The 25,268-nt window shown below is 33.5% G+C and overlaps 1 pseudogene; it reads right to left on the bottom strand.

Moving 5' to 3' along the window:
* Window positions 1-894: 894 nt before the first annotated feature.
* LOC139840415 (uncharacterized) lies at window positions 895-2,006 on the bottom strand (annotated as a pseudogene).
* Window positions 2,007-25,268: the final 23,262 nt, after the last annotated feature.

Here is a 25,268-nt window from a genome sequence, read left to right as displayed (position 1 = left end):
TACGGATAAAAGGAAGGGTATGGAGGTTGAATTCCTCGAGTAGCTTGTTGTTGGATATTTTGAGACTTAAAGACTTAATGATGCTTTGCATTGATTGTAGTTTTGTACGGGTAGATAAATTCTGAAGACTCATGCTCTTGATACTTGTCGATCTTTGAGTTAAAGTATCGTTATGTCAGGTCGAAATTACTTTCTTTGATTATAGGCAGTTTTGTAATTCTCCTTATTTCTCCCCGAGATCCCGTTTTTAGAAGACAACCGAGACGAGATGTCCATCTCCCAAGATTTCCCGGTCAACGGGGTCAAACTTGGTCAAAGCAACCATTTCTCGGATTTTCTTGCTCAATTCTTGAATTTTCTCGTAATTTCTCAGATTTTTTCACTCACTTCTCGGAATTTTTGTAAACAATCTCGTAATAATGTATATAAATATACATATATTTATTTATATATATAAATTTATACTAAAAAACTAAAAAGTCAACGTGATCTCCCCAAGATTTTTCCGAGATGCCGAGATCTCTCCAAAAATGTTCAAACGAAATCTCCCCGAGATCCGAGTTCTCCAACCTTATTTATAGGTTAACGTTTTGATACTAGCAACTTGAATAATGATGTACTTAATGTTTGAACAGGTTATATTGGTGTTAGTATTGACCAGTGTCAAAATGGGTTGTTGGAATTGAGTCAAATGACCAAATTTGATAAAGGGCTGCAAGTGTGCATGCATGATGCACTGCATTAAGATTCCTCAATTGAAACTGTTGCTGAAAGATGCGCCGCATCTCATTTGATGTACCGCGCCTGTCTTATATAAATAAAAAAATAAAATAAAAAATATCATTTTTCAGAAATAATTCGATGTGGTTTCACGTCACCTTTGAAAAACAAAAATCAAAGGTGAAGGTGCCTCACCGAAAACTCTACACCATTAATGCAGTACCAAAAGTTTTTCAAACTACCGATTCCGTCTTTTCGAACAACTAAAAGCTTCATGTCATCGTCATCATCTCTAATCAAATTACTTGAACAAGCAAATGAATGTTCTTGTGCTAATGCAGTACCAGAACTAGCAAGTACTAATAATACAGATACTGAGTTTTCTTCTATAAAATTTTCAAGAATGTCACTAAAACTTGTTAAATTCCTAAGCACACCGGCCGCGCAGATTTTCAAATCTCTAACAAACACAGGATCCCACCTCGTGATCCAATCACTCTGGCGTTCTCTTTCGAAAGCGTTAACGCTTGAAGCGTAACACACGCTTTTTCTTTCGCAAATCCCGTACCTAACTCTAAGATACGGATTAATACATGAAGCAATTTCAATCCTTCAGCATTTAAAGTGTGTTTAGTCGAATTAACTGAAGAAACTCTAGCAATTGCATTAACGGTATTCTCGATTAATTTTAACAAATAACCAGAGTCAAGTAAATGAACAAGTACAGGCACAACGCCTTGCGCAACTGCAATTACGACATTTTTTTCGTCTCCTTGCAGTAATTTTAGTAATGAATTAAGCGCGAAAACTCGAGACTCAACCGAACCGATTTGTAATCGAGTTACTAAACCTCTCGCTTCAATTCGAACCGATTCTCGTTTCGATGAAGCAGGTGAAATGGATGATTTCGAGGTGGCGTCTTTTAAGACGCCACTGTTGATTAAAATGTATAAATAATTGATGTGATTATCGAGTAATGAAATGATTGAATCGACGTCGTTTTGTGTTTTGAGTTTGTGTGTGAGAGTTAAGGTATGGCAGGTGGTGGAGAGAGAAAGAGCGGTGGAGAGTGTTACGGAGAGTGAACGGAGGAGCTCACCGGAGATGGTGGTCGGAGGGAAGTCGGTGAGGTCCGAAAGGTGTGATTTAAGATCGGAGAGTTTTGATTGAATAAGTGACCATTTTGATTTGAGAGATTGAGTTAAAGTAATGGAATGAAGTAAGGATTCTAGTATTTGAGAGAGATGAGGTTCGCCGGCATCGTTTTGATATTCTGGCAGCTTCATGGCCAGTGGATTTGGTAGTTATAGAGAGAGAAAAGTGTGAACGAGGAAGAGAGTGTATGAGCGCGAAGTGTGAGAAAATAGTAGAAACTAAAAACGGAAATAGGAATTTACGAAACAACAACATTTTTAAGAACTAAAATTCATTAGAAGTAATTTAAATCATGAAATATATAATTTCTCGATACTGCTAAGAGTTTTAGAAACGTGATTCTGTGGCTCACATAAAAAAAAATAGATATAGATACTCCATGTGTACGGAGTATATATTTTTGAATAGAGAGATAATCGTCACCCACCACTTTTTGATCTATGTATATTTTTGTCTCATAAACTCAAAGTTATATTTCTATATTAATCTAGAGAATTGAACCTATATTATTATCCTAAGTATAATTAAGGGTGCGTTTGTTTGCCTCTTAATGGAATGATTCAGTGCTGAATGCTGAACCATTCAGCATTCAGTGCGTATGTTTCTGATCTCTGAATGACATATGGTGCTGAATGATTCATAATTCAGTGCTGAACCATTCAAAGTTATATTTCTAGATTAATCTAGAGAATTCAGAACAAACTTTATTCAGAGGCTTTGAATCATTCAGGTTCTAAACCATTCAGCGCTAAATCATTCAGTTTTATCAAACGCACCCTAAGAATGTAATAGGTAATTAGGTGTACATGGAATAAAAAGTGGTGTATGGGGATCACTTCCATTTTGAATATCAGATTGTTTATAATTAATATTCTCATATTATTATAGACATATAATATTAATGAACAATATTTTTACATATCATACTATATACCATATAATAATAATAATCAATAAACACAAATATATATATATATATATATATATATATATATATATATATATATATATATATATATATATATATATATATATATATATATATATATATATATAAATTTAAATTAACATATATTAAATACACTTATCAATATTTATATAGAATTTGATTTAATTAATTGTGTTTCAATGTGTCATGTGCTACTGTTAAAGCACATACTAGAAAATAATAAATATAAGAAGAATGCAAAACATAGTCAGAACTACGTTTAAACATTTACAGAGTATTATAAAGTGTTAATTTTCATACAATAACGTATTTTCATACTTAAATTTAGAGGATCAATTTATTTATGAATATTAATAGTTTGTATTGAAAATATTAATTTTGCAATTAATTAATGTTTATCTATAACCCTTAGTGTAACTTCACATCCCACATTGGATAGAGAATGAATGTATTGGTCCCTTTTAGATTTAAAGTTGTAACTAACTAATATTTCTCACCGTGGTTTTTAGTTGAAACATGGAGATAACCAGTTAGTCAACTCCTTTAACTTATGGGTGATTGTCTCACGGATTGTAACGAGCACGTGACTCGTGCATCTCTTGTGACATATTTGAGGGTCGTTTCAGTTGGTATCAGAAATAGTCCTCTCGGAATGTGACGGGCACTCGATTTGTGCATCTTTTGAGGTATCCTCACGGGGTGTGACGGACACAATACTCGTGCATCTCATGGGGGTTATGGATCCTGGATATTGATTATGTTTCGGTCTGACGATGACTTCAGGGATTTTAGTGGAGGAGTTTGTAACATCGCATCCCACATCGGATAATTGGTCTCTTATAAGCTTAAAGTTGTGGCTAGCTAATATCTACCATCATGATTTTTGGTTGAAACTTGAAGATACCTGGTTAGTCTATTGTTTTATCTTACAATGCGTGATTGTCTCTCGGATTATCACGAACACGCGGCTCGTTTCTCTCTTGAGGCACAGATTTGAGGGTAATGTTATTATCATTTTTCATATAATGAAAAAGTATAAAATATATTGGTAGTTCCTTAATAAAATTTTTTATTGATCGTTGGTATAAGAAACTTTCCATGTAAGAACGGTAAGCCATAAATAAGTATTCATCTAAAAAAAAAGTTTTATAATTTCGGTTTTAATTTATAATACTATTAGCATTATTATTATTATTAGCATTATTATTATTATTATTATTATTATTATTATTATTATTATTATTATTATTATTATTATTATTATTATTATTATTATTATTATTATTATTTTATTATTATTAGTATTTTGAAGTCTCACAAAACAATAAATGTATTTATTTTGTGTCTTTGACCATATATGCGATTATTAAAATTACTCCATTGTAAATAGAAATCAGGTAGTTTTTTGGTACTTTGATTTGGTTACACATAAATGTAAATAAAATTTACTTCTATGAATTAAGAATAACATGTTGACAGTCTGTTGACAGTCTGGTCAAAGACGTCGTGCATAAATATTAATTTAAAAATTAAAAATATTAAATATTAAAACCAGTAAATCCCATGTGAGTCGCAATGTGACGACCGGAAATTTTCGACCAAATTTAAACTTAACTCTTATTTGATTTCGACACGATAAGCAAAGTTTGTAATGTTGAGTCTCGAGAATTTTGAAAACTATGTTCATATAGTCAAATTACCCTTTGACTACTTCCGACGATTCACGAACAACTATTTGTAAATAGGTATGTATATATTTAAATATATATATATATATATATATATATATATATATATAAATATATATATATATATATATATATATATATATATGATTTGAAATATAATTTATGATGTAATTGTTAGAAATTAATTATGTAAAAATAATAATTATTATTTAAAACATATCTATATATACAAATAAAGTATATTAAAAATAAATATTAAATCATTGTAATACTCGTTCCGATTGATATTAATCAAACTAAATTCAAACTTATGTGGATTTAACATAAACGGTGATTCAAAAATGAGTTTTATAAATTTTAGACTTATTAATAATATATTTAGATTTTGTTTGTCAAATTTTAAAACTTTTTATATTTTACTTGGGGGTTGGGAGTGAATAATTAATGTAATTATTATTTTATAGTTAATGACAAAATCTTATACCATAATGACCTAAATAAATAAAGATACTTAGTTTAAAATTTTGGAATTTTTCCGAAGACTTTTATCTGCCACTAGTTTAATGACGGACCCCGATATATTATCCAAATATTAAAGTGTCCGGCTGCTTCACTGTGGTTAATTGATGATTGAGATTCATGATTGTTAACTGATTAGTTACTATTTGCTTTTGAAATTAGGAGTACACTGTGTTTGGTTTCATCAATACCCACTATCTCTAATATATTCTATACACATGCATGAGGATTTGATAGGAAACTAACAAACATTATTCATCTACCCACGTCTAATTCACATATACAAACAATATGTGACGACTCCGTCAAAACACTTAACGGCTCCGTCACTTGGTCCCACAGCTTGATCGAAACTCTATATGAATTTTATAAAACAACCTTGCATTCTTTATTTAAAAATGATTTCCTATAAAGAAAATCTACTAAATTGTATAAGTTTAGAAAAACTATACATAAATACTTTAACCAAATGTTGACCAAACAAAGTCAACAACATCCACTTTTTAATGTAACAAAATAGAATGCAAGTTAATGTTTAACAAAAGCTGCCATCATAAATATGCAGACCCTCTAAGCACAGCGGAAGCAGTCAATCATAAACCTGAGAATAAAACATGCGAGTAACTGTCAACAAAAATGTTGAGTGAATTATAGGTTTAATATTGCAAACAATATTTAATTTAAACAATAAAAATTTATGTTTGAAAACATAAAACTCCTTTTAAACCACCAAATTATATGCTAGAAAACATATAATAAAACATTATTCCATTTTCCGTGAGCCACCTGGTAACCACTTAACCCTTTATTTACCCTTGCCAAACACAATAAATAATATACACCGAACAAGTGTATCTTCAACTAAATACGAAGTACTAAACATTCCGATTATAAATTGCTAGCGCGACTAGCTCGAAATGGGGTTGTCAAACCCGATAGATCTATCCATAGGATTCGCGTTCACCAGTAGAAACCAGTGATTACAGTTACCAGACTAGGGAATATTTTTGTTCAACTCACAACGAATAATTTAAACCAACTTCCACTTGTCCAAAATATAAAATAAATTGCATGTATTCTCATCCCAAAAGATTTAAATAGAAAAATGGGACTATAACTCACCTTAAATAGCAACTGAAGAAATCTCACAAACAAGCGAACAGCAAGTAAAGTAAAGTGATCAAGAAAGATCACAACGCCGACCTATAAATAAAGCAGGTCGAAATAAATAACTAACTTAGGTCAAGTCTTAGTATGATAGCTATTGTACATGTTGCAAGTAGACATAGAACATTACTCAGCAAGCATCGGTTTGATTGGAACAGCATACGGACACACACTTTCTATTTTTAGAAAGTTTCTATTTTTAGCAGGTTTCTATTTTTGGAAAGTTTTCTATTTTAGGAAAGTTTCTATTTTTGGAAAGTTTCTATTTTTGGAAAGTTTCTATTTTTGGAAAGTTTCCAAATTTAGAAAGTTTTGAAGTTAGGAAAGTTTCCTTATTTAGAAAGTCAACAGAAGTCAACTGAAAGTCAAAGTCAACCGAAAGTCAACTCAAAAGTCAACCTTGGTCAAACATAGTCAACATTAATTTGAAAAGTGTAAGTTATAATAATAACATAAGTTATAACGTTTATTAAAGTTAAATATGTCTAATTATGTCATAACATAAGTTTAATTAAATTAAAATGAATTATTAAAGTTAATATAAGTTTAAATGGTATAATTAATATAACACAAGTATTTAATTAATTAATTAAATATTAGTCATAATGTAAGTGTTATTAATTAATAATAAATTTTAAATCATATCATAAGTATTATTAATTAATAATGAATTATTAATCATATCATAAGTTTCTAATTATAATTATTAAATCATAAGTATTTAATAATTAAATTATAATTAAATAATAACTAAGCCTTATAATAATTAAATAATTAATTAATCCTTATTATAAGTCTTATAATAGTAATCTTATAATATAAGTTTAATACTTATCATAAGTATTTTCCATTAATAATGAAGTATCATTTATCATATGTTTAATTAAAATGTTAATTAAATCATAAGTATTAATTAAATGATATAATAAATATATATCATAAGTCTTAAATAATAATAATTACTTATTTTATCATAAGTAATTTATTAATAATGAAAGCCATTCATTTTAACATAAGTTTAATCATTAACCATAAGTTTTAAGTTTAAAAGTTCATCGGGTCGTATCTTGAGCCCCGGGTGTCGGTTTCGGGCGAGCCACATATGCATCTCCGCCTACTCAAACCACCCGACACAATTATGTACTCAAGAACACTCCAAGAATAGTCCCTAGGTCGTGGATATCAGCCATGACAACACTTGGGAATTCAATTTACTCAAAACAGTGATTTAGGCACAACGGGTGAACCGTGGCTCGGATTTAGGTGAGCCGAACATGAAAATTCGTCCCACCATCAGTCCTAACCAAATGACACACCCTAAAGACACCAAGGATGATCACAAAGTCGGACCATACCTTGTTCTTGCCCATAACACCTTTCAATCTTTACCAAAAATCAAATTAAGCATATCTAGGGCTCCGGGAATCGAAACGACATGAATCCGGAGTCTAAAATTAATGTCTTGATGAGAGGAACTCATTTATATATTTTATTTTAACTTTTATATCAGTTACAAAGTCAGAAACACACGAAAAAGCTGCTGTCCCAATTAAATCAAACCGAAAACATGTATAATCGAGCAATTCTACGCATACAATCATCAATACAATAACATGTAATCATCATACTATCAATATAACATATAAAATCAGTAAAATAAATGAAAAATTGAAAAGCTAGGGTTAGGGTTTATACCCTAATCAAGAATTGAAGGATACGAACGTGTAGAGAACGATGCGGTGAACCCGATTATGATGAAAGCTCTAAACCTTTAAAGCAAAAATTGAAAGATGATGATAATGTTTAGTGGTGGTGGTGACGGCAAGGATGAGAGGAGAGGAGAGGGTTTGCAAAAAAAAATGAATTAGGTTGAAATGAGAAGTATTGTGGAGTTTTGATCAACATGTATCACAATTTACAAAGTTTGGCAAAAATACCCCCTCCCCTTGACAATTTCGGCCAAGAACTGAATGGGGTGGGCCCCATATTGACCCAATTTGATAAATGACAAAATCCTAGTGGCCCGAAAGCCCGAACGAAACCCGAAACGCGAAAACACCGCTACGCGATTGATTTTTCGGAGAGATAATAAATACGCGACGAAAAATATACATAAACACTATATATAAATATATGACATTAAAATATCATATTTAAAATAATTAAAATTTAAAAATCTCAAAAGCTCGACCGTTGGTTTGAAAATCGAAAAGATTCGCCGGATAGAAATTCGTGACTCGTAGGAACGTATAATTTAAAATATGAATACAAATATTCATATAACACATAATAATTAATATATTATTACAAAAATAGTAATATAGGTCATAGAAATGACGTGGCACGAATAACAATTAACGGTCGTTAAATAGTTAACGGTAAAAGATAACGGAAAAAGTAGGGTCGTTACAGTACCTTCCCGTTACGGAAATTTCGTCCCGAAATTTAAGCAGGTGTAGGGGTTGACTCAGCATCTGGGAACAAATGCGGGTACTTCTGCCTCATCTGAACTTCACGCTCCCAAGTGAACTCGGGAACGCGTCTGGCGTTCCATGTAACTCGAACAATAGGAATTCTACTCTGCTTGAGAGTCTTAACCTCTCGGTCCATAATTTCAACAGGTTCCTCAATAAAATGTAGTTGCTTATCAACACGAAGTTCCTCCAGAGGAATAGTCTTATCGGCGTCGGCCAAACACTTCTTCAAATTCGATACATGATAAACGTCATGAACAGCACTGAGTTCTTGTGGCAATTTCAAACGATAAGCCACGGGTCCAACTCTCTCAATAATCTCAAACGGTCCAACAAAACGAGGATTCAACTTTCCCCTTTTACCAAAACGCACCACTCCTTTCCAAGGTGATACCTTCAACCTAACACGATCACCAACCTGAAATTCGATATCGTTCCTTCTCTTATCAGCGTAACTCTTTTTCCTACTTCTGGCGGTTCTCAATCTTTCTTTAATCTGTACAATCTTCTCAGTAGTCTCGTGAATAATTTCTGGACCTGTGAGTTGAGCATCCCTAACCTCATTCCAACAAATAGGAGACCTACATTTTCTACCATACAGAGCTTCAAATGGTGCGGCCTTAATACTTGCATGATAACTGTTGTTATAAAAAAAAATTTAGCTAGCGGCAAATATCTATCCCACCCATTACTAAAATCAATAAGACACGCTCGTAACATGTCTTCTAACGTTTGAATGGTCCTTTCACTCTAACCATCCGACTGTGGATGATAAGCGGTGCTCATATCCAAACTTTGTTATCAAAGCTTCCTGTAAGGATTGCCAAAACCTCTATGTAAATCGACTGTCTCGGTCTGGAATAGTATATACAGAAATACCCTGTCTTGAAACAATTCCCTTCAAATACAAACGAGTAAGCTTCTCCATCGAATCTGTTTCCTTAATCGGAAAGAAATGAGCTAACTTTATGAGTCGGTCAACAATAACCCAAATGGTATCATAACCACCCACAGCTCTTGGTAGTTTCGTAATAAAATCCGTAGTAATACCTTCCCACTTCCACTCGGGAATTTCAGGTTGCACCAAAAGTCCTGACTGTTCTGATGTTCAGATTTAACCTTAGCACAGGTCAAACACTTAGCCACATACGTAGCCACATCAGCCTTCAAATGAGGCCACCAATACAGCTCCTTAAGATCATGATACATCTTTCCTGAATCAGGATGAATAGAGTACCTAGACTTATGAGCCTCCTCTAGAACAAGTTGTCGCAGATCACCAAACTTCGAAACCCAAAGGCATCCCGTAAAATACCGAGTACCATCGGTTCATACCTCTAACTGTTTACCCAAGCCTCGAACCTTCCCGTTACGAAATTCTCCTCCTTCAAGGCTTCCTTTTGAGCTGCAAGAATCTGCCTTGCGAGGTTTGTTCTAATTGTCATATTCAAGGCTCTAAACCTGCGAGGTTCAGCCCTTTCTTTATGACTTAACGCATCGGCCACAACGTTGGCCTTTCCCGGATGATATAAAAGTTCACAATCATAATCATTCAACGTCTCAATCCATCTTCGTTGCCTCATATTCAACTGTTTCTGATCAAGGATATGTTGAAGACTTTTGTGATCAGTGTACACAGTACTTTTGACCCCATATAAGTAATGTCTCTAATTCTTGAGTGCGAACACAACAGCTCCCAATTCTACATCATGGGTTGTATAATTCTGTTCATAAATCTTCAACTGACGTGACGCGTAAACAATGACTTTCTTTCGTTGCATCAAAACACAACTAAAGTCTTGACACGGAGCATCACAAAAGATAACAAGATCATCACTACCCTCAGGTAGTAATAATGTCGGTGCAGAAGTTAACTTCTTATTCAGAGTTTGGAAAGCAGACTCTAGTTCACTCTTCCACTCGTACTTCTTCCCCTTATACGTTAAAGCAGTCAGAGGTTTCGCTACTCGTGAAAAATCTTGAATGAACCTTCTATAATAGCCTGTCAAACCTAGGAACTGATGAATCTGAGTAGGAGTTTTCGAAATTTCCCACCTTTCAATCACCTTAATTTTAGCAGGATCAACTTGTATTCCCTGTTCACTAACAATATGTCCAAGGAATTGAACTTCTCTTAACTAGAAAGCACACTTAGAGAACTTAGCGTACAACTCTTCTTTTCTCAATAAATCAAGCACTAACTTCAAATGTTCTTCGTGCTCTTCATCATTCTTAGAATAAATAAGGATGTCGTCGATGAAAACAATAACGAATTCATCCAGATAGGGTCTACACACACGGTTCATGAGGTCCATGAACATAGCAGGTGCATTTGTCAATCTGAACGGCATAACAAGGAATTCAAAGTGACCATAACGGGTGCGAAAAGCAGTTTTCGGAACATCAGATTCTTTAACACGCAACTGATGATAGCCGGAACGAAGATCAATCTTAGAATAAACAGACGAACCTTGAAGCTGATCGAATAGATCATCGATTCTCGGAAGAGGGTAACAGTTTTTAACAGTAAGCTTGTTCAATTCACGATAATCAATACACCATCGGAACGATCCACTCTTCTTCTTAACAAACAAAACAGAAGCTCCCCAAGGGGACGAACTGGGATGAATGAAATATAGTTGCAACAATGAAGGAAGAAATATATGGACTAGTCACATAAGTGGCATAGATATTTAAGGCAATTCTCTCAAAGGAGATAACGAGGATCATGGATTTCAAAGTAAATTTTCATTACATTTCCGAAAGGAAGACGTACGAAAGGTGTGATATTTCAACGAGAGTGTACTTCCTTGTACAATGAGCAAGGAAATCTAGGATTCATCCATATTCTTAAATTTATGTGCGGATGAAAAGAACGCGAATCATGGGTTATAAATAATGGCCGCCTCCAGGTGAGATGAATCTCCAAAAATAATTTCGTGCACCTCAAAGTATTGAATCCTAGGATTGATGTTTATGAGGGTGTTGCGATTGACAGTGAATATTGAGAGTAGAAACTCCTCAATCAGTCTAGTGTAATATATATCCATGATACCCGCCATAACAACAGTTGGGGTAGAAACCCACTTAGCGCCTTTTCTACAATAGGGTGACCATCGAGTGTACCCCATAAACTTGATTTATCGGTGTGCGTTTCGGCCATGTCCAACCATAAGAGGGAAAATTCTATGGGCGCAAAGACTTTCCAACAAATTTTATAAAACCGACATCCAAACTGGTGTAAGAATTTCTATCAATGAACTTAATGGTAAATTTCATCCTTAAACGGAGGATGAGAAGAACTGTGATCCAAGCACTCTGTAGAGTAATGCGAAAATTCTAATGTAATCAATCAAAGAAGTTTTGAAAAAGCTTTAAACGTCTGATGTAACCCCATAAATGGAACGAAGCTCTTAGTAAATTTAGAAGTATGTACAACGTGTACCATTTTACGTAAAACAATTTGAGTTAACTAGACAACTCGACATGAGTGATTTTAAAATAATTTTGAAGGTACAATTTAGTGTATACTATCCAAAATAGGTAAGGGTAAATTTATCCATTCGAATTCATACGTACATATATGATTTTATAATTAGTATACATGACAAAATATTTCATTACTTCTATTCGCCCATAAATCCGTGAGAACCGCCCAATTAAACAAATGTGTACAACTCCCGATGATAAATAGAGTATCTGTATTTCAGAGGTTACAAGTTGAAGTAAGATCATGAAAGATCGAGTAAATGAATTGAATCGTCGTGCGACATTTGACCAACAAATGTTACGAGGTCATGAAAACCAATGAGTTAAATGTTATTTTGACTATTATCAGGACATAAGTCCTTGGGCCAAAACTGCTCCCAAGCGAAGCTGTTGCTAACAAGCGAGTTATGAAGGATAGAGCATGAGATAGATAATCTGGTTAAAACGAGCTTCTCGTATATCAACAAATAAGATAATGAATATTTTCCCTACCTATGTAATACATCGGAATTTCTGAATGAGTAGTGTAAAAATTTTCTTTGACTCGCTTTCTATTCCTCATGTCACAATATTGGGACTTCTTTATGAATTAATGTAATATAATCACGTTGGCCTGACGCCATTATATTTTACTAATTCATAGTTCCATTCCAATAGCACTACATGAGGTCAGGACACGCGATCAACCTCGAATTTCCACACAATTTCCCTAAAATGATTTCTTAAACAATGTGCTAAGGATAGCACAAGAGTCAAAATATCCAAAAGTAATGAATAGGAATAACGATGACATAAGAATGTCTTCGAAGTACCCAGAATCTCTAAAAGTCAAGAATGACGTTTTCCTTTTCAAAAACCAAAGCACATAGGCACAACGGCACAAAGGCAAGTAATATAACAAAAATGTTATATACCCAAACACAATAGCTGACATTGAAATGCCGAGCCTTTAGAAGTCAAGAATGACATCTCGCGTAATATAACTCAAACGTTATATACATAACCCTAATAGATGACATAGAAATGCCTAGAATCCTAGAACACGTAATATAACTCAAACGTTATCTCAATAAACACAAATTATGACATAGAAATGTCGAGAATTTCAGAAGTCAAGAATGACACCCCCTCGGTTTCACTAACCGAGGCGTTCCTATAAAAGATGAACTCGCATGAGTCGGAGAATACGTTTAAATCAGAATGGGAGTTCCTCCCGGATTCAGAACATAATAGAAATGTATGTGTGATAACCATATACATACCAATACGATACAAATAATCACATATAATAATATATAATAAGCCGGGCTGTAGACTAGACTCACTAATGCACCCTATTGACTCGGGTAACGACATCAATGCAGCCTAATTCCCTACAACCAACGCTCTGATACAAACTGTGACGACTCCGTCAAAACACTTAACGGCTCCGTCACTTGGTCCCACAGCTTGATCGAAACTCTATATGAATTTTATAAAACAACCTTGCATTCTTTATTTAAAAATGATTTCCTATAAAGAAAATCTACTAAATTGTATAAGTTTAGAAAAACTATACATAAATACTTTAACCAAATGTTGACCAAACAAAGTCAACAACATCCACTTTTTAATGTAACAAAATAGAATGCAAGTTAATGTTTAACAAAAGCTGCCATCATAAATATGCAGACCCTCTAAGCACAGCGGAAGCAGTCAATCATAAACCTGAGAATAAAACATGCGAGTAACTGTCAACAAAAATGTTGAGTGAATTATAGGTTTAATATTGCAAACAATATTTAATTTAAACAATAAAAATTTATGTTTGAAAACATAAAACTCCTTTTAAACCACCAAATTATATGCTAGAAAACATATAATAAAACATTATTCCATTTTCCGTGAGCCACCTGGTAACCACTTAACCCTTTATTTACCCTTGCCAAACACAATAAATAATATACACCGAACAAGTGTATCTTCAACTAAATACGAAGTACTAAACATTCCGATTATAAATTGCTAGCGCGACTAGCTCGAAATGGGGTTGTCAAACCCGATAGATCTATCCATAGGATTCGCGTTCACCAGTAGAAACCAGTGATTACAGTTACCAGACTAGGGAATATTTTTGTTCAACTCACAACGAATAATTTAAACCAACTTCCACTTGTCCAAAATATAAAATAAATTGCATGTATTCTCATCCCAAAAGATTTAAATAGAAAAATGGGACTATAACTCACCTTAAATAGCAACTGAAGAAATCTCACAAACAAGCGAACAGCAAGTAAAGTAAAGTGATCAAGAAAGATCACAACGCCGACCTATAAATAAAGCAGGTCGAAATAAATAACTAACTTAGGTCAAGTCTTAGTATGATAGCTATTGTACATGTTGCAAGTAGACATAGAACATTACTCAGCAAGCATCGGTTTGATTGGAACAGCATACGGACACACACTTTCTATTTTTAGAAAGTTTCTATTTTTAGCAGGTTTCTATTTTTGGAAAGTTTTCTATTTTAGGAAAGTTTCTATTTTTGGAAAGTTTCTATTTTTGGAAAGTTTCTATTTTTGGAAAGTTTCCAAATTTAGAAAGTTTTGAAGTTAGGAAAGTTTCCTTATTTAGAAAGTCAACAGAAGTCAACTGAAAGTCAAAGTCAACCGAAAGTCAACTCAAAAGTCAACCTTGGTCAAACATAGTCAACATTAATTTGAAAAGTGTAAGTTATAATAATAACATAAGTTATAACGTTTATTAAAGTTAAATATGTCTAATTATGTCATAACATAAGTTTAATTAAATTAAAATGAATTATTAAAGTTAATATAAGTTTAAATGGTATAATTAATATAACACAAGTATTTAATTAATTAATTAAATATTAGTCATAATGTAAGTGTTATTAATTAATAATAAATTTTAAATCATATCATAAGTATTATTAATTAATAATGAATTATTAATCATATCATAAGTTTCTAATTATAATTATTAAATCATAAGTATTTAATAATTAAATTATAATTAAATAATAACTAAGCCTTATAATAATTAAATAATTAATTAATCCTTATTATAAGTCTTATAATAGTAATCTTATAATATAAGTTTAATACTTATCATAAGTATTTTCCATTAATAATGAAGTATCATTTATCATATGTTTAATTAAAATGTTAATTAAATCATAAGTATTAATTAAATGATATAATAAATATATATCATAAGTCTTAAATAATAATAATTACTTATTTTATCATAAGTAATTTATTAATAATGAAAGCCATTCATTTTAACATAAGTTTAATCATTAACCATAAGTTTTAAGTTTAAAAGTTCATCGGGTCGTATCTTGAGCCCCGGGTGTCGGTTTCGGGCGAGCCACATATGCATCTCCGCCTACTCAAACCACCCGACACAATTATGTACTCAAGAACACTCCAAGAACAGTCCCTAGGTCGTGGATATCAGCCATGACAACACTTGGGAATTCAATTTACTCAAAACAGTGATTTAGGCACAACGGGTGAACCGTGGCTCGGATTTAGGTGAGCCGAACATGAAAATTCGTCCCACCATCAGTCCTAACCAAATGACACACCCTAAAGACACCAAGGATGATCACAAAGTTGGACCATACCTTGTTCTTGCCCATAACACCTTTCAATCTTTACCAAAAATCAAATTAAGCATATCTAGGGCTCCGGGAATCGAAACGACATGAATCCGGAGTCTAAAATTAATGTCTTGATGAGAGGAACTCATTTATATATTTTATTTTAACTTTTATATCAGTTACAAAGTCAGAAACACACGAAAAAGCTGCTGTCCCAATTAAATCAAACCGAAAACATGTGTAATCGAGCAATTCTACGCATACAATCATCAATACAATAACATGTAATCATCATACTATCAATATAACATATAAAATCAGTAAAATAAATGAAAAATTGAAAAGCTAGGGTTAGGGTTTATACCCTAATCAAGAATTGAAGGATACGAACGTGTAGAGAACGATGCGGTGAACCCGATTATGATGAAAGCTCTAAACCTTTAAAGCAAAAATTGAAAGATGATGATAATGTTTAGTGGTGGTGGTGACGGCAAGGATGAGAGGAGAGGAGAGGGTTTGCAAAAAAAATGAATTAGGTTGAAATGAGAAGTATTGTGGAGTTTTGATCAACATGTATCACAATTTACAAAGTTTGGCAAAAATACCCCCTCCCCTTGACAATTTCGGCCAAGAACTGAATGGGGTGGGCCCCATATTGACCCAATTTGATAAATGACAAAATCCTAGTGGCCTGAAAGCCCGAACGAAACCCGAAACGCGAAAACACCGCTACGCGATTGATTTTTCGGAGAGATAATAAATACGCGACGAAAAATATACATAAACACTATATATAAATATATGACATTAAAATATCATATTTAAAATAATTAAAATTTAAAAATCTCAAAAGCTCGACCGTTGGTTTAAAAATCGAAAAGATTCGCCGGATAGAAATTCGCGACTCGTAGGAACGTATAATTTAAAATATGAATACAAATATTCATATAACACATAATAATTAATATATTATTACAAAAATAATAATATAGGTCATAGAAATGACGTGGCACGAATAACAATTAATGGTCGTTAAATAGTTAACGGTAAAAGATAACAGAAAAAGTAGGGTCGTTACACAATAGCAGTATTGTATTTGCCTTTCGCTTACATCATCGAACACACCCACTTTCATATCCTTTTCTTTTGCGAGTTTACTTAAAATCTACATCTTAATTACAAAGGAAACATATTAACTCAAAGAAAACTCATCTTGTTCTTGTATGTTGATCGATTACAACTCAACCCAAACAACTAGTGTTTCTGTATTCGACCATCATCACTTACCAAGAACCATAGACACAAAACCATCCAACAAACACTTCCTCATGAATCACCTTTCAAACCATTTTATTTTTTTTTATTCCCATCGTGAACACCCTAAACCACCACCATAAACACCACCTTAAACCCATTTAAATCGACAAGCTACTACTACTGCTACAGCAACTATGTATCTGTGTTTCCGTTTAATAATCGAACCCAACCCCATGTATTTTTCTTTCTATTCGATAACCAACTAGAACAACCATTATCAAACCCTCACCATGAAAACCATCATCAAACCGCTTGATTACTTTTGTTTCGAGTAAGTTTCCAGACCCATTCAATGCTATAACTAGTATCTTAGCTATATATCTGTTCGGATTAGACATCATTAAATACTCTTGTTGTTCGTGTTTCGTTACCTTAAACCGACACCTTATTTTCTTAGAAGCCTTAAAACGACACCTTATAATTCCTGCTATTGTTGTCGTCTAATCTCGAACAGACCAAAACCAAACGTCACTGTTTTGCTTGCCTCTTGCTTCTCTTCTTGTTGGGATTCAATCACCACCTAAAAAAAAAACCCGCAATCTCGATAAGTTGTTGCTGCAATTGTTTCATTGTATCTGCTACTACTCGCTATTCCCTCTTCTGTTTTAGCAAACCACAACAACAATAAAAATTACCTCGACCTCCTGTTACCAGCTACTGTTACGTTTAGATTATTTTTCTTATTTAAAAACCAAACCAATGAGGAATATTATAAAGACGTTCCCTTTTTCTTGTTGTTTGATGGCCGACAATGACCATACAAATAAACCCCACACAGATTAAAAATTTCGGAGTATCTGTTTTATCTTTGGGTCGTATTCCATTCCCAGTTGGGCCGTGGACTTGTGTTCCTATTTGGGCCGCAGGCTTTAGTTTCAATTGTTGGGCCAAGTCTTAGTTGTTGGGCTGCGGCTAGTTTTGTGCATCGGTGTTTTACCACTTGACAAACCTGCAACGCAGGTTGCTTTACAACTACAAATACATTTTTTTTAACTCAATGCTTCACGAAGATAAACAATTCGATGATGAAGATACACGAGGATGAGAGGATAATGAGATGTTTATGATTATGATGATAACTAGATTATGATTATGATTGTGATTATGATCGAGGGTTTAGTGAGTGTGATCTTAAAGCTTGTTGATGATTCAATAAGTAATAATAACGTTATGATATTATGGACGGTTACATAAAACAATTGGTTAATTCCCGGATGTAATTATTGTTGCTGAGTTTTGATTTGAAGAAGAAAAGGAAAGACAGATTGATACGGTTTATATATATTAGGATGGGATCAAAATTAGATAGAACGAAATGGTGGAGTGGTTAAGAGTGTTTGGGTTATACTAAAGGTCGCGGGTTCGAGCCCGGTCTCGGGCATTTCTTTTTAGAAAAAGATTCTAAGGGTATACATTTTTATTTGTTTATTTCTCTAATTATTATTATTATTATTGTTATTATTATTATTATTATTATTATTATTATTATTATTATTATTATTATTATTATTAACATGATTTTAAGATTATTATTATTATTAACTTATAATATTTTATTTATTTTTACTAGTATTATTATTATTATTTTCAATAAATATTTTGTTATATAAAATATAATTTTTACATGTAACATAAACATAATTAATATTACAAACTACCATGTTTTAATATATTAACTAATATATTATTATTATTATTATAACATGAATTAAATTATATATCATATATATAATATAACATAGTATAAGTATTAATATAATTACATATAAGGATATTAATCATAATGCATTATAAAAGTTATAAACTTAGTTGATTAATATTATGTGTTAATATATATATAATTAATATAGGTTCGTGAATCCGAGGTCAACCCTGCATTGTTCAGTTTTCAATATAGTCATATGTATTTTTACTACAAAATACATTAGGTGAGTTTCATTTGCTCCATTTTTAAATGCTTTTGCAATATATATTTTTAAGAAATACATGCAATGTTTTAATAACTGTTTTACAATATTTATATGCGTGAGTTCATTTGATTCCCTTTTACTCTTTACATTTTTGGGACTGAGAATACATGCGCTACTTTTACAACTGCTTTATTAAATGTTTTTGAAATACATTTTGAACTGCGAATACATGAAATGCTTTTATAAATGTTTGACGAGATAGACACAAGCAAAATATTCCTCGAATGAATTATGTGGACGTGATAATTGCCACCATTGAATTATGTGGACGTGATAATTGCCACAATTGATATGAATATTCTTTCCCTGATTATTATTGCTTGGTAACCTAAGAATTAGGGAACATCACTAATTTTGAGAATTAGTGCACGCCTAATTCACGCGAATCCTAAAGGTAGCTACCGGGTTTAACACCCCCACCCAGAATGTTCACTAGACGGAAGGGCTAGTGGGCCTGGTGTTTAGTACTTCGAATTTTATATGATTATTATACAGACGAGATGTTCTGTTTTGAGGATATTATTATGCGCATTATATGTTAAGGTCGGTTACCAAGCCAAGCTATGAAAGCAATGAAAAGTGAATGTTATGTATCGAGAGAATGATTTTATACACGGGTTATGTGTATGCTATTTTTGTACACGAGATATGTGTACGGTTACTAAGATTTATGAAAAAGGATTTCGTACACGAGAAATGTGTACTGTATTTAAAAGATATCGCATGTACATTACAGGTGGGTATAGGATTTGGGCCCATTTGTACCATGCAGGATTTAAATCTTGTGGTCTATCAAAATGATGAATTTTATTGCTTATGATAAACCTATGAACTCACCAACCTTTTGGTTGACACTTGAAAGCATGTTTATTCTCAGGTATGAAAGAAATCTTCCGCTGTGCATTTGCTCATTTTAAAGACATTATTTGGAGTTGATCATCGCAATGGGACCAGATGTTGGTGACTTCGTCCAGCTGGATTATGATGAGGTATGACACGCAACTCACAAACCTTCTACTACTAATTTTTCTTTTTATTATTCATGTGTTTTCTCAAAAAGAAATACAGAGTATCTGTATTACGGAGTATTTTTTATTCCAATGTTCTATGCATATTTTTACGGTAACGCCACAATAGCATAGGTTATCTTGTTTGTACTTTTGTTTTGTGTTTTCATCTAATTTATTAAAACAAGTAAATGATTTTGATTTTAGATGTGAAAAATGGGTGAAAAATGATTTAGATTTTAGATTTTATTCCAATTAGAATCTTCAAGGCAATCGACAAAGAAAAGGTGAAAAATGGGTCTCGGTATACAAGAGGGGGTAATGCTAATCACTTCAACAATGCATTCACCGATGGTAGGAGTTTCAACGAGGTGGCTAGAACCCCGAAAAAGGATCTGAGATTTGACTTGAACAAGAAAAAAGAAGATCTCAGGTTCAAGCTTAATGGTGGTAAAAAACAACAGGAAGATAATAAACAACAAGAAGATGATTCTTTGAAGGATGAAAGAGTGGTGATGATAAAAAAAAACTGATAGTAACAATGATTTCTTTGATAGAAGTGTTGTGGTGAAACTAAATAGGATTGAACTCCTTAATCAATTTGAGTCCTTGTGCCGAGCTGAAGGAATGGATGATTTCACATTAAAGTATCTTGGTGGTATGGAAGTGTTGGTAATATGTAAGTATGTCAAAGCTGCAGATGCCATTATCAATAATGAAAATCATGCTATTAGAAGATGGTGCTCAAAGATTTTACGCTTTGATAATAAATATTGGCAATCTGCTGGTAGGTTGGTATGGATTGATATCAAGGGTGTTCCGGCAAAATACTGGAACGAACAAGTGTTCTCGGAAATTGCAGAAAAATGGGGGAAGGTTGTCAATATGGAAAACTGCAAAATTACATCCGATAATCAAAACTTGTTAACAGGACACGTTCTTATTCACATGGCGGACATGAATCATGTGGACGGGAATGCAAAATTAATAGTTGATAACCTTGTTTTTATCTCGGCTACGGTGAAGGAAAACTCAAATCGTTTAATTCATCTTGAATCGGATTTGTCTGATTCTAAATGGGTAGACTGTGATAACATTGATCCAAATTCGGATGATGATTTTATCGATGACACTTTCGACATCAACGATGAAGATGATGATTTTCCAGATTTTGAAGATGGTCCTGTTTTTGGTCAAAAGATCAATCTAAACGATGAAATTTCTTCTCCGATGATAAATCCGGTAAACGTTAATACTCCGGCGATGAGGGATGCTGAAGATGAAGAGTCAAGGAATTTGAATGGAGAGGTGGAGCCCAATGATAACAGTGTAGTGGAAGAGTCACAAAGCATTAACGTTGTAGTAGAGCTCAATAATGATACAATTGTTGTGGAACCACAAAACATCAATGATGATGATTGTGTAGTGGCAGTGGAGCACAATAATGGTAACGTTGGAGATAATGTAGTGGAAGAGCCACCAAAATTTAACAATTTCATCGAAAAGGCCAAACTGATTGACATTCCTCTTGGTGGTAGAAAGTACACTAGAATTAGTGATGATGGTCTCAAGTTTTGTAAGTTGGATCGGTTTCTAGTTAATGATAGCTTTCATACTTTATGGTGTTGTCTTTCGGTGGTCGCACTTGATCGAAAGCAATCTGATCATTGCCCTATTGTTCTAAAAGATGATGTAAAAAATTTTGGTCCTAAACCCATTAAAGTCTTCGATGATTGGCTTGATATTGATGGTGTAGAACAAGTTATAAAAGAAGTTTGGGGATCTAGTGGTGGGGGAGGTTCGCGGAAAGATTGTTGCTTAAGAAATAAGATGAAAAAAACAAAGCTCGCTTTAAAAGAAAAAAGTCAACAAAAATTTGGCAACTTAGAAGGGGAAATCGAGACCTTTAAAGGAATTGCAAACGCTCTTGAATTAAAGGCTGAATTAGGGTTAATAAGTGATGACGAAAGGGTTCAATGGCTAAATGCTAGAAAGGAATGGTTTCAAAGGGAAAAAATTAAAGTCAACATGTTGAAACAAAAAGCTCGGGTGCGGTGGATTCATGAAGGGGATGAGAATTCGAAATTCTTTCACACTTTAATTAGAAGAGGGTATAATAAAAATAACATCCGGGGTCTTTCTATTAATGGGGTATGGAGCGAGGATCCTTCTGAAATTAAAGAGGCAATTTATAATCATTACAAAGATATATTTGAAGATCACACGGTTTCGAGGCCTAGTCTCATTGATTTAGCATACCCTTCGTTGACAGTTGAAGAAGCGGGGAGTCTTGAAATTCCAATTAGTGAAGAGGAGATTCTTCAAGCAATAAGTGATTGTGGTAGCACTAAAGCTCCGGGCCCGGATGGTTTTAATTTAAGGTTCTTTAAGAAATTTTGGAATGTTATCAAAGTCGATGTCGTTAATGCCATATCATGGTTTTGGAGCAATGTGGAATTTTCGAGGGGGTGCAACGCTTCATTTGTTACTTTAATTCCGAAAAAAAATGACCCAATTAACCTTAGTGATTACCGGCCTATTAGTCTCATCGGAAGTTTTTACAAAATCGTTGCTAAAATACTTTCCAACAGATTAAGAAAGGTAATTCCAAGACTTGTCGGTTCAGAACAAAGTGCTTTTCTAAAAGAAAGATATATCTTGGATGGTGTTCTTATAGCTAATGAATCTCTTGAATACATGAAGGTCCAAAAGAAAAAAGGTATAATTTTTAAGGTTGATTTTGAAAAAGCTTTTGATAGCTTGAATTGGGATTTCCTCATGGAAGTCATGGCTAGTATGGGGTTCGGTGTTAAATGGAGAAAATGGATTTTATCTTGTCTAAAGTCGGCTAGCATTTCTATCTTAGTAAATGGATCCCCTACTAGAGAGTTCTCTATTGGTAGGGGTGTGCGGCAAGGTGATCCCTTGTCCCCTTTCTTGTTCATCCTCGCCGCTGAAGGCCTAAACATTCTCACTAAAGCCGCGGTAGATCGAGTTCTTTTCAAAGGTGTCGAAATTGGGAAGGACAAAATTTTGGTTTCCCATTTGCAATACGCCGATGATACCATCTTCTTTGGAGAATGGTCTAGATTAAACGCACGTAATCTTCTAAATGTTCTTAAATGTTTTGAATTGGCCTCGGGGTTAAAAGTAAATCTTCAAAAAAGTTGTCTTTTTGGTGTTGGTGTTAATTCGGTTGAGGTAGAAGATCTTGCTAGACGTATGGGATGTAAAGCCGGGAAATTTCCTTTTATTTACCTCGGTCTTTCTATTGGTGCAAAAATGAAGAAATTGAGCGATTGGGCGCCGGTAATTGATAAATTCAAAAAATAATTATCGGCTTGGAAAATGAAAACGTTGTCCTATGGTGGAAGATTGGTTCTTTTAAAATCGGTTCTTAGTAGTCTTCCTTTGTATTACTTCTCGCTCTTTCGTACCCCGCCTTGTGTGCTTAAATTACTCGAGAGTGTGAGACGCATTTTCTTTTGGGGAGGGGATCTTACGAGCTCTAAAATGTCTTGGGTTAAATGGGAATCTATTCTTTTACCTTACGGGTCGGGCGGGCTAAATATTGGGTCGTTAAAAAGCAAAAACCTAGCCCTTTTGAGCAAATGGTGGTGGAGGTTTAAAACCGAATCCAATAGCTTATGGACCAAAATTATTCGTAGCATATATGGAATTGACGGACGCTTGCGGTCGGGAGGTGGACATGACCATCTTTCGGCCTCAGGTACTTGGAACAACATAATTCTTGCAGGTAACAAAATTGAGGAAGCTCAAGTGCCTTTCATTCAATCTTTTCAAAAATCAATCGGTGACGGAAGATCGACTTTATTTTGGAAGGACATTTGGTGTGGTTCGGTGTGTTTCAAAGACTCGTTTCCAAGGCTTTATAGGCTTGATTGCAACAAAGATGCGATGGTAAGAGACAGAATTATAGTAGACGACATCAACAGAGATAGAAACATGGCAGATGGCATCGGCAACAATTCGGGCAGTTTCAATTGGTGCTGGTCACGCGAACCAAGGGGTCGCACAGCGGGTGAATTCGATGATCTGTGCAGATTGCTTCGATCATTTTCGTTGGACTTTAATGTTGGCGAATCTTGGACGTGGAATCTTGCTAGCAATGGCGTTTTCACTGTTAAAAGACTCGCATATCTTATCGATCAGCAGGTTCTTAACACTTCAAATCTTGTTTCTCAACAAACCTTACGTAACAATCTCATTCCTAAAAAAGTAGAAATTTATGTTTGGAGACTTTTGAAAAAAAGAATACCGGTTCGGGTTGAACTAGACAAAAGGGGTGTGGATTTACAGACTATTCGTTGTCCCGTTTGTGATGAAGATCTTGAATCGGTCGAGCATTCCTTAATTTCCTGCAAATTCTCGCTTGATGTATGGACTAGGATCTTCAAATGGTGGAACTTTGCTTCGTTTTCAAGTCTAAGTTTTAATGATATTCTTCATGGAATTTCGTCAAGCAACATGTCTAATCTCGGGAAGAAAATTTGGCAAGCCGTGGAGTGGGTATGCGCGTACTACATTTGGAAGAATCGTAATATGGTGGTGTTCAATAACAAAGGTTGGACTACACCGGTTGCGATTACTGAAATTCAGCTTAAATCTTTTGAGTGGATCTCGAATAGAATCAAAGGCAAAAGTATCGATTGGCATACTTGGCTCACAAATCCTTCTTTTTTCTTAGATAGCTAAGTAGTGTTTTCTTTTTTTTTCGTTGTTCGTTTTGTCTCGGCTTTATTTTGCCGATCCTCTTATTGTATTTTCGTTGGTGCTTGGTAATATAATTCCTTCTTGCTTTAAAAAAAAAAAAAAAATGTAAAGATTGTTATCATCTAGAACGAATCATTTTTCTCTTACCCAATGTTATACCCAAAAAGTTTAATGTCTATTTGTTGTTTCGTCTTGGATAACTTATTTAAATATCTACGTATTTTAAACAACATATATATTTTGAATTTGTTGATAGCATGTTTATCGCCGGGCTTAAATATGTTCATATTCGTTATAATTATGTGCCAATATTTATACAATATATAGATTACATAAAATAGAAAAATAATAATAATAATAATAATAATAATAATAATAATAATAATAATAATAATATAATAATAATAATAATAATAATAATAATAATAAGACCTCTTGTAGCGGTATGTTGCAACGGCGTTGGGGGTGACATGGC

Source organism: Rutidosis leptorrhynchoides, chromosome 4 (assembly GCF_046630445.1).
Source record: "Rutidosis leptorrhynchoides isolate AG116_Rl617_1_P2 chromosome 4, CSIRO_AGI_Rlap_v1, whole genome shotgun sequence".
NCBI lineage: Eukaryota > Viridiplantae > Streptophyta > Magnoliopsida > Asterales > Asteraceae > Rutidosis > Rutidosis leptorrhynchoides.
Note: the sequence above shows the minus strand (reverse complement) of the source record. Positions and strands in the feature narration are given on the sequence as shown.